Source organism: Macaca nemestrina, chromosome 6, assembly GCF_043159975.1.
Source record: "Macaca nemestrina isolate mMacNem1 chromosome 6, mMacNem.hap1, whole genome shotgun sequence".
NCBI classification, from domain to species: Eukaryota; Metazoa; Chordata; class Mammalia; order Primates; family Cercopithecidae; genus Macaca; species Macaca nemestrina.
Genome location: NC_092130.1, coordinates 151,049,299 through 151,059,832, shown reverse-complemented (window position 1 = coordinate 151,059,832; position 10,534 = coordinate 151,049,299).

Genomic DNA, 10,534 nt, shown 5'->3' with positions numbered 1-10,534 from the left:
TGAAGCAGATCGCACACAGCTTGCTGGAGCCAGGGTAGACCCAAATCACCCTGTACTACAAATATTGGAACTCTGTACTCTGATTATTAATCAAGTGTACCTAATTACAGAAGGAGAGAAAAATAAGCAAGTGGCACTTTATGTTATGCCTGACTCCACTGTTGCAAATCTCCCTCCTTCTAGTTGAAGTAAATTTCAGGTGATTTAAAGGGCTGGTACCCGCCCCCCCGACCGAAAAAAAAAAAAAAAAAAAAAAAAACAACTTTTATTTTTCTCCTTTTCCCTTTGTGAGTGCCAGGTATTAAAGTATAGAACATTTAAAAGGAATCACATACACAGAAAAAATTAGAAAGTACTCAAACTTGCATAAGAAAAGGTATAAATACAGGGTCAGAGGAGACCTGAAAAGACCTCAAATTTTCCCCTCAGGCTGACCCTTACTATTTATATTTACTGATGTAGGTTGACACAGAGAAATAATAAATAAACAAAACAAATAGAAACAATCACAAAAATAACAAACCCTGGGGAAAAAAGGAAGGCCTGGTTTTCAGACTTATTTTAGTAGATTGAAATACGCAGATTTTTGAAAAAGTATAAGACATACAAAAAACAGAAAAGTATGGACTAATCAAAGGAAAAAAATCATTAGAAATTATCCCTAAAAAAGACCTGATGGCAGATCTACTACAATGACTTTAAAGCAACTCTCTTAAAGATGCACAAAGAACTGATGAAATACCTGCGGAGTCAAGAAAGCAATGTAAGAACAAAATAGATGTATCAATAAAGAGATAGAAAATCTGAAAATAAATCAGAAAGAAATTCTCAGGCTGAAAAGTATAATAAATGAAATGAAAATTGTACTAGAAAGTTTCAAAAGTAGATTTAAGTAGGCATAAACAAGAATAAGTGGACTTGAAATAGGACAATACAAGTTAAGGAGACTGACAAATATTTAAAAAAAAAAATTAAAGAAAAGTGGACAGAACCTAAGAGATTTGTGAAATGCTATTAAGCAACCTAAGATAAGATAATTCCAAAAGGAGAAGAAAAAGGAAAGCAGAGAGAAAGAATGCCAATATACCTTGGAGATCTTTTGGGTTATTTTTAGATTACTGCATTAAAATAAATACTGCATTAAAGCAAGTAACAGAAATATTTTGGTTTCATAGTACTTATAAGAGTTATATTTCAGTAATACTACGGTCTACTAAGTGTGAAATAGCATTAAATCTATAATACAATGTACGTACCTGAGTTTAAAAAATTTCTTTTTAATAAATGTTAATGGTCATCTGAGCCTTCAGTGAGATAGTGGTGGAGGAATTTGCCTCAATGTTGATGGCTGTTGACTCATCAAAGTGGTGATTACTGAAAGTTGGGGTGGCTGTGGCAATTTCTTAAAGTAGGACAATAATAACATTTTATGCATTGATTAATTCTTCTTTTCATGAAATATTTCTTTGCAGCATGCTATGCCATGTAATAGCATTTTACTCTCAGTAGAACTTCTTTCAAATATAGAGCCACTCAAACCCTGCCACTCACTGCTTTATCAACTAAGTTTATGTAATATTCTAAAATTTTTGTTGTCATTTTATCAATGCTCACCGCATCTTCACCAAGAGTAGATTTTCTCGCAAGAAAAAAACTTATTTGGTCATCCGTAAGAAACCACACCTCATCGGTTCAAGTTTTATCACGAAATTACATCAATTAAGTCACCTCTTCAGGCTGCAGTTCTAATTCTACTTCTTTTGTTATTTCTACCACATTGGCCATTACTTCCTCCACTGAAATCTTGAAGCCCTCAAGGTAATTCAGGGGGTCCAAATCCACTTACTCCAAATTCATGTTAATATTTATATTTTGAGTTATGCCCATGAATCATGATTGTTCATAATGACATCTATAACAATGAATTCCTTCCAAAACTCTTCAATTTATTTTAACTAAATCCATCAAAATAATTAATCCTATGTCAGATATGCTGTTATAAGATGTACTTCTGAAATACAAATCCTTGAAAGTCAAAATTATTACTTGATTCATGAACGACAGAATGGATGTTGTGTGAGTAGGCATGAAAACAACATTCATCTCCTTGTACATTGCTACCTGAGCTTTGCAGATGGCTAAGTGCATTCCAAATGTGCAGTATTAGTACTATTTTGAAAGGAATCCTTTTTTTCTTAGAAGTAGGTCTTAACAGTGAGTTTTTGTTTTGTTTATTGTAGCCACCTTCATCAATGATCTTAGCTAGATAGTCTGGATAAATTGCTGCAGCTTCTCCAACAGCACTTGCTGCTTCACCTTTCATTTTTATGCTATGGAGATGGTTTCCGTCCTTAAATCTCATGAACTAACCTCTGCTACCTTCAGACATTTTTTTTTTTTTTCTGCAGTTTCTTTACCTCAATGAATCTTCATAGAATTGAAGAGAGTTAGGATCTTCCTCTGGGTTAGGCTTTAGCTTAAGGGACTGTTTTGGCTGGTTTGATTTTTCTATACAGACCATTCAAACATTCTCTGTATTAGCAATAAGGCTGTTTCAACTTCTTATCATTTGTCTGTCACTGGAGTAGCACCCTTAATTTCCTTCAAGAGCTTTTTCTTTGCATTCACAACCTGGCTAACTGTTTGGCATAAGAGACCTGGCTTTCAACTTTTCTCAGCTTTCAACATGCCATTCTCACTAAGCTTAATAATTTCTAACTTTTGATTTCAAGTGAGAAACATACGACTCTTTCTTTCACTTGAACACTCAGAGGCCACTTTATGGTTATAAATTGACCTAATTTCAATTTTGTTGTGTGTTTCAGGGAATAGAGAGCTCAAAGAAGAGGAAACAAGATGGAGAAACAACCAGATGATGGCACAGTTAGAACACATAAAATATTTATTAATTAAGTTTGCCATGTTTTGTTGACACAGTTTGTGGAACTCCACAACAATTACAATAGTAACAATAAATATCACAGATCATGGATTGTGATTACAGATATAATAATAATGAAAATATTTGAAATATTATGAGAATTTACAAAGTAATACACAGACGTATGATGCAAACACATGCTGCTGGAAAAATGAAAAATGATTCCAATAAAAATATCTCAACAGAAGATTGCTGCAAACCCTCAATTTGTAAAACATGCTGTATCTAGAAAGCATAATAAAGCAAAGTAGAATTCAATTAGGAATGTCTGTATTCAATTAAATATTGCCGAAAATTTTCCAAATTTTATTGAAAACATGAATATAAGCAGCCAAAAAGCTCAATGATGTACAAATAAGATGAACTGAAAGAGAAACACATGGAGACACGTTATAATCAAACTTTCAAATGGCAAAGACAAATAAAGAATTGTGAAGGTAGCAAGTGAAAAACAACACATTATGTACAGGAGAATTCAACAAGATTATCAAAGATTTCTCCTTAGAAACTTCAGCTCCCAAGAAGCAGTGGGCTGATATATTCAAATGACTAGAATAAACAATAACAACAACAATACAAAAACAACAGCAACAAAACTGTCAATTCAGAATTCTATCCAGCAAAACTGTTCTTCAAAATGGAGGGAGAAAAAAAGACATACCTAGATAAACAACACCTTAAGGAGTTTGTGACCACTAATCTTTCCCTGTAAGAAATGCTCATGGAAGTCCTTCACATTGAAATAAAAGCACTAGACTGTGACTTAAAGCCATATGAAGAAACAAAGAATAGTAACAACATTACTATTTTCAAATATGAGAAAATGTTATACTGTTTTGATGATTCATGTCCTCTGAATAGACAATTCTGTTAACAAACATAAAATGAAATAAAATATTCTGTCATGGTCTGTCCAGTCATTGACATAAATACACAGTCCAGTTTTTGTTCTTCATGGAAATCTGAATTCCCATGGCTAAGTATATGAAAGCCCAAAATGGGGTCCAGGCCTGTACATGCAAGCTTGTTTTATGAGAGATCATCAGAGAAGAGGACAGGATAAAATAAAAAGTACTTGTCCTCCTGCAACAGTGGACCGCCAAGATGCCAGATACGTGGGACAACTGTGGATGCACCTAGAAAATTAACTTGTGTAGATTTTCTTTACAACAACCCACTGAGTTTCCTAGGAGCAATAAATGGAGGGAAATATATACTCTTTAATTTGTTTGGCTTTATAATATGAAGCCTAATTTAAACTTGATAAAACAATGAAAAAATTTATTCTCTCACAGAACTTGAAATAGAGCAAGTTTCTAAACTCAATGAAGATATGGTGATGAGGTCATCACAGGCTTTGGTTTTTATCTGTCTCTTGACTCTTCTAACCTCAAAACTGTCTTTATTTTAAGACTAGTTGCCCTCAGAGTTACCAGGGGACTGCCAGTAGCAATCAGTATTATAGGTTTACTCATATTCCTACGGGCCCTTACTAAAGAGCAAGAAAGAACTTTCCCATAATCTCTCAGCAGACTTCTCAAATCTTATAATTGTGAATAAATCCCATGTCTATTTTCCAATCAATCACTGACAAGTGAAAAGATAAATACTGTGAATGATTTAGACTAAACAGTTAACTTAGTTTCTACTAAGTTATATAAACTGCACAGAAAGGGGTATATATTCAGAAAAAAAATTCTGAATTTTTTTGAGAGAAAAATTCTCATTTCTACAAATGTTCATTGTTCATTTCCACAAAGAAAACGGAAGAAGAAATATAAAAGATTGCTGAGTGAGCAATTATCAAAATCCAATGTTACAAGCTTTTTGATTATGCAAAAACTTATTTCATATTTATCTATCTACCTATATGTGGATGTAGAATAAGTACTTCAGTATCTCTCTCTCTCTCTCTCTCTCTATATATATATATATATATTTATATATGTATATATAAAATATATATTTATATATACATACATACACACAGTTTGGCAATGTAATTCTTATATAATTATATATATACACATATACACACACACACATATATACACACACAGAGTTTGGCAATATAATTCTTTTAAAACTAGTTGTCTAGTATACTTGTTTTCAACCAAATCTATAACTAAAAACACACAATCAGAAATTGTTTAGGGCTATGAATATGGAAGGTTCTGGTTGATCATGATAATTGCTACGCTCTGTTTGGGTCATGACACCTTAATTTAATACCTTGCTTCTCTCTTGGTCTCACGTACCCGGTGATTTTACCATTTGCCTCTGGCAGAAACACACTTGCTTTTTAGAGAGCTGTATTCTGGATGTCCCTTTTTCCAGTTACACAACACTTTACAGGAGGTAATTGGGAGAAGTGTGTGGATTAGTTTTTTTTTTTTGTTATTCCAATCTTATTTTATCCCAATTCCTAAACTTTTGTATGGCTCTTGAAAGCTTTTCTGAATCTTCCCAACTCCTGGTGCCTAAATTTTAAATTTGCTTTACTATAATCCATAGGTGAAGACAGCTTACCTTAAGATAAACATATTTTTTCTCCCTCAGATTTCAAATGAGACACACACAGATCAAAATTTTCTTCACATTTAAAAATGTTATATAATGTCACAGAAAATATTCAAATTGGTCCAATGTTTTATTTTCCCTGCAGAGAATCCTGATGATTCAGCCATTGTCAGAAGTTGATATGTCTTAAGGTAAAACATGTCATAGTTAAACAACAAAAAATAATTATAGAATACAAGTATTCTTAAATTCCTATGACAGAAAAAGGGGAAACTTATTGTCTGACATCAATTTTACTCAAGTAATTTTATATTGCAGAATATTATTTTCAGCTTTCCATTCCTATGCAAACATCTGACTTATTAGGATGATGACTCAAGAAACCCTGGCTCAAATAGCTTAAACATGGTAGTGGTGGCTTTGTAAAAGTATAGGGAAAGTCTAGGAGAAAGGCTGTCTTCTGGATTGTCAATTTAGCAGCTCATTAACATTACAGAGGGTCAGATGTCACTAACTCCAAGCTCTGCTGGCCACAGTATTGTCATTATCCTAAAATTAGCTCTATACGGAGCTGTAGAGTTACACTAAAAATGATTTAGATTACTTGCTTTCTCCTTCACATTAATGGTAGAACAAGAAATGTACCTGCACAGCATTGCTGAATACAGAGGAAGAAATTTTCCAAAAGCAAATTTCTTTATGTTTCTGTGTACTCTGAATTTTATTATATTTTTATTCCCCCACCTCTGAAAAAAAAAAAATCACTAGCAAGTAGAACGACTTAGCTTAACCAGGATTTCCAATGAAGAATGTATAATTAGTTTCCAGTTTGCCACACATAAGCCTGTGGGATACCCATATTTCCTATGGTAAAATTTAACTTAATCAAAATTGGAGTTATTTGAAGTAAAAGGAAGGGATATTATGGTTTAATCAAACAACTGTATTTACTGTAGAAATGCTAGGGAGTTATTGGATTGCTTGATTGAATAATTTAGGAAGACTCATGGCATGAAGACCGATTGAATTCCTGAAAATACAACATACCAGTACTACCTAGTGAGTGGGGCCAGGAGTCAGAGACTCCATATAGCCTTCATGATTTAAGAAAGTTAAAGCACATATAGATATATTTTTCTTTGAAAAATTATGTTGTATTTTCTACTTCATTATTTCATTATATTTTTATTAAACTTAAAGTAGTTATAAGTGGTAACAACATAACTTTTGAAAAATATCATTTTTATTATAAAGTATAGTTAAGTAGGTTTCTGAAGGGATGCAGTCTGTAATACAACTAGAGACAAGATAAAATGCAATCAATGTAAGGGTTGCTATATTGCTAAGATTGCAAGAAAATAAGGTAAGGGACCAAGTGCTCCTGCCAAAGAAATAGAACATACGACAACAAAAACAGCTAAAGGTGACTCATAATCAAAGAAGTGATGCTACTCAATGAAGAAAGTTGATTTTGTTTTCCAGGCAAATTCATTATCGGTTTAGGAAAAATCAGATAAAGTATGTATTTCTATTAAGTTGTGGAACTGAATCTGAGACACATATTAAGCATAGACCCTCATTGGGAGCCAAACGCTGAACAAAACAAGAGTCAAAAAATATACCTATCAGCAAGAAGACACAAGAAATCATTATTTTCTGCTATGGCCATTGGTTAATAATAACAAATCTTGAGTATTTAAAATTATGGATTCCACTGGAATCTGAAGTTCAAACTAGTAGTAGATATTTAACGATAGAAATCATATGGTGAGCAAGAGTAAAATTTAAGATAGTTTCCCAAGTTAGTAATGTTCCTTGTAACTTAGCAGGTGCAAATGAAACCCATTTTAAAGGAAATTGTTCTTTGTTCAAGCCCTCAGGATTTCAGCAGACTAAATTGAAAAAAAAAAAAAAGAAAAATGACCTCAGTATCAAAAATGGACTACCATATACAAAAAGAAGTCAAATGTAAGGAAAGTCAGCAGAAAAAAAGTAGGAACTAATATACATGTCCTGTCCATCAATACATCCAATGATTTTTTGAATTATCAGTTCCATAATATAGAGAAATTATTTTAAATAAATTTATACCAAAAGGTAAAAATCTACGAAAGTCTTTACCTGTTTGCAAAGATCCAATACAATTTTTGGATACTGAAAATATAAATGTTAAAATTACAATTACAATAAGTACATTAAACATAAATTTTAACTTAGCTAAAGAGACAATGGATTGTTTGTTATTCATTCTTAACTGACCCAGTTTATGAGGACATAGAAGAATAAGTAACATAAAATATCCAAGGGAAGCATATTGATTTAGAAAACTGATTCAGTTATATTAGTATTAGTAAACTAATTATGATCAGGGATTGAAAATGTTGCTAATTGATAAAATTTTTAATTATTAAAATAACCTAATTACTCTAATTTTAAAATTTTCCATAAATGTAGCCAAACAATCATCACCAAGAAAACATAAAAATTCACAAATTGGAACATTTTCTTATGCTTCTTTAACAAAGAGAGATACAAGTGTATGTGTGTGTGCATGTGTCTATGTGTGTATTTGTATGTTACTAGCTCTTTGAATTGGAAACTGGAATTTTGAGTCTAAAAGTGACCTACAATAAATGAGTGGAGGTATAAGAATACCCATGACATTGTATTAGAGAATACACAAGAAAATGTAGGGCTGCTGTAATATGGCAACCAACAGTTCATGTTCAAACACCCAATTTAGGCAATAATGAAATGCACTGGAAATGACAGTAAAGATTTACCGTGAGATGACTTAGCAGTGCTTGACACCTTTTAAGCCAAAGTCAAAAATGAAGTATACTCTCTTGGATTTGTGCTTTCAATTATCAGTGGATATGATAGAACCATAGAAAAGGCCAGATAGTGTACTTAAAACTTAGAGGCAGAATAAATATAATTCTGTCATTAGAGTGCCTTTGTTAATAGAGATCTTTGGTGGTAAACCAGGGAATGTATGGAGTTGAGAGAGATAGAAAAACATCTTGTGTGTACCATGTTTCAATTAACAGTAAAAGAAAATGAGAGTTAGCAAGTGAAAGGAGACATCAGATATTTTAATGGAAAACCATAGCTAGTGTGGAGATCTGAACCAATTCACTGAATGCTTATTAATTTAATGGGGAACAGGCTTCCTTTGAGGAGGGAACTTGAAATCTCATCAAAAACATGCCTAGTAAAATAGTCTGTTGATTCTTCCTCAAAAGAGTCTGCAGTCAATTGTCAGGGCAACTTCACAGAGGTAAAATAAGTGTTGGTCAGACTCTTGAAGAACTTTTAGACAGAAGTATCAAAAATATCTACTAAGCAAGAATGATACCTTGTCAGATAGTTCACATGGGAAATACAGAGGTCAAATATTAAGGTGAGTTCTGGATCAAGCCAAACTCACAATGTGCTTTATGGGACCATAATGAACCCTGAGGATATTTCTTCTTTTTCTAAATTTACTGAACATATAAGTGGAATATACATGTTTAGTGACAGAAGGTCCCCTTTCTGGTTTCCAGAATTATGGGGTAACTGCTGTTGTTATAGGAGGACCAAGTGAAACAAAACTGAAACTGGTCCCCACTGCAACAAGCTTGAAATCAAAAGAAGTATTGCATTTCTGGAATTATTGAAGACATGAGTTTCACCATGAAAGATATGAAAGATTTGGTATTGGTGTATCCCTGTATATCTCGATTCAATTTTTTCCTTCCTTCCTTCGTTCCTTCCTTCCTTCCTTCCTTCCTTCCTTCCTTCCTCTCCTCCTCCTCCTCCTTCTTCCTTCCTTCCTTCCTTCCTTCCTTCCTTCCTTCCTTCCTTCCTTCCTTCCTTCTCTTTCTCTTTTTCTCTTTCTCTCTCTTTCTCTCTTTCTCTCTTTCTTTCTTTCTTTCCCTTCCCTCCATTCAATTCTCTTATACAGCTTTAGCAGAACCATGATGGACAATGACAAATAAATGTGAATCCTTGTGTGCTTAACCCGGTGGTAGCTTGGTTTTGAAATTGTTATTTTCTTTCTTTCTTTTCTTTCTCTCTCTCTTTCTTTCTTTTTCTTTCTTTCTTTCTTTCTCTTTCTTTCTCTTTCTTTCTCTTTCTTTCTTTCCTTTCTTTCTCTTTCTTTCCTTTCTCTTTCTTTTCTCCTTTTCTCCTTTCCTTCCTTCCTTCCTTCCTTCCTTCCTTCCTTCCTTCCTTCCTTCCTTCCTTCCTTCCTTCCTTCTTTCCTTCCTCCCTTCCTTCCTTCCTTTTTTCATGGAGTCTCACTTTATTGCCCAGACTGGAGTACAATGGTGCAATCTTATCTCACTGCAACCCCCACCTCCTGGGTTGAAGTGATTCTCCTGCCTCATCCTTCCAAGTAGCTGGGATTACAGGCATGCACCACTACACCAGGCTAATTTTTGTATTTTTAGTAGGGACGAGGTTTCACCATGTTGGTCAGCCTGGTATTGAACTCCTAACCTCAGGTGATCCACCCACCTTGGCCTTCTAAAGTGCTGGGATTACAGGCATCAGCCACCATGCCTGGCCTCCATTCAATTCTCTTAGATGGCTTTAGCAGAACCAGGGTGGAAAATAACAGATAACTATGAACCCTTGTGTGCTTAACCAGGTGGTAGCTTAGTTGTGAAAATGCTATTTCTACATGTGAGATCTTAACTTAAAAAGTGTATTGTAGCCATTGTCATTGGGACTTTTTTTTTGTTTCATTATCCATTAAAAAGAAACACACATACATGCATGTGAATATACCATATTTTTTTCATATGGTTATATGGCAAGAACAACAACCTACCTTAATGGTTTTATTTCAGGTTTATGTCAATTTTCTCATGCCCTGCATAATAGTTTAGAGAGGAACACTTACGACCTTGACAATCAACAGCAGATACCAGAAATTAGTTACAGTGATGACTTCAAACTAAAGAAATCTGTGAAATTGGAAGTGTCAGGTTCTCTAGATGCCATACAAGACAGATGTATAACCTCAATAAAGTTTTGTGTCATTTTATATATCCTTCTACATGGACACATTTTATCTAGCCATCA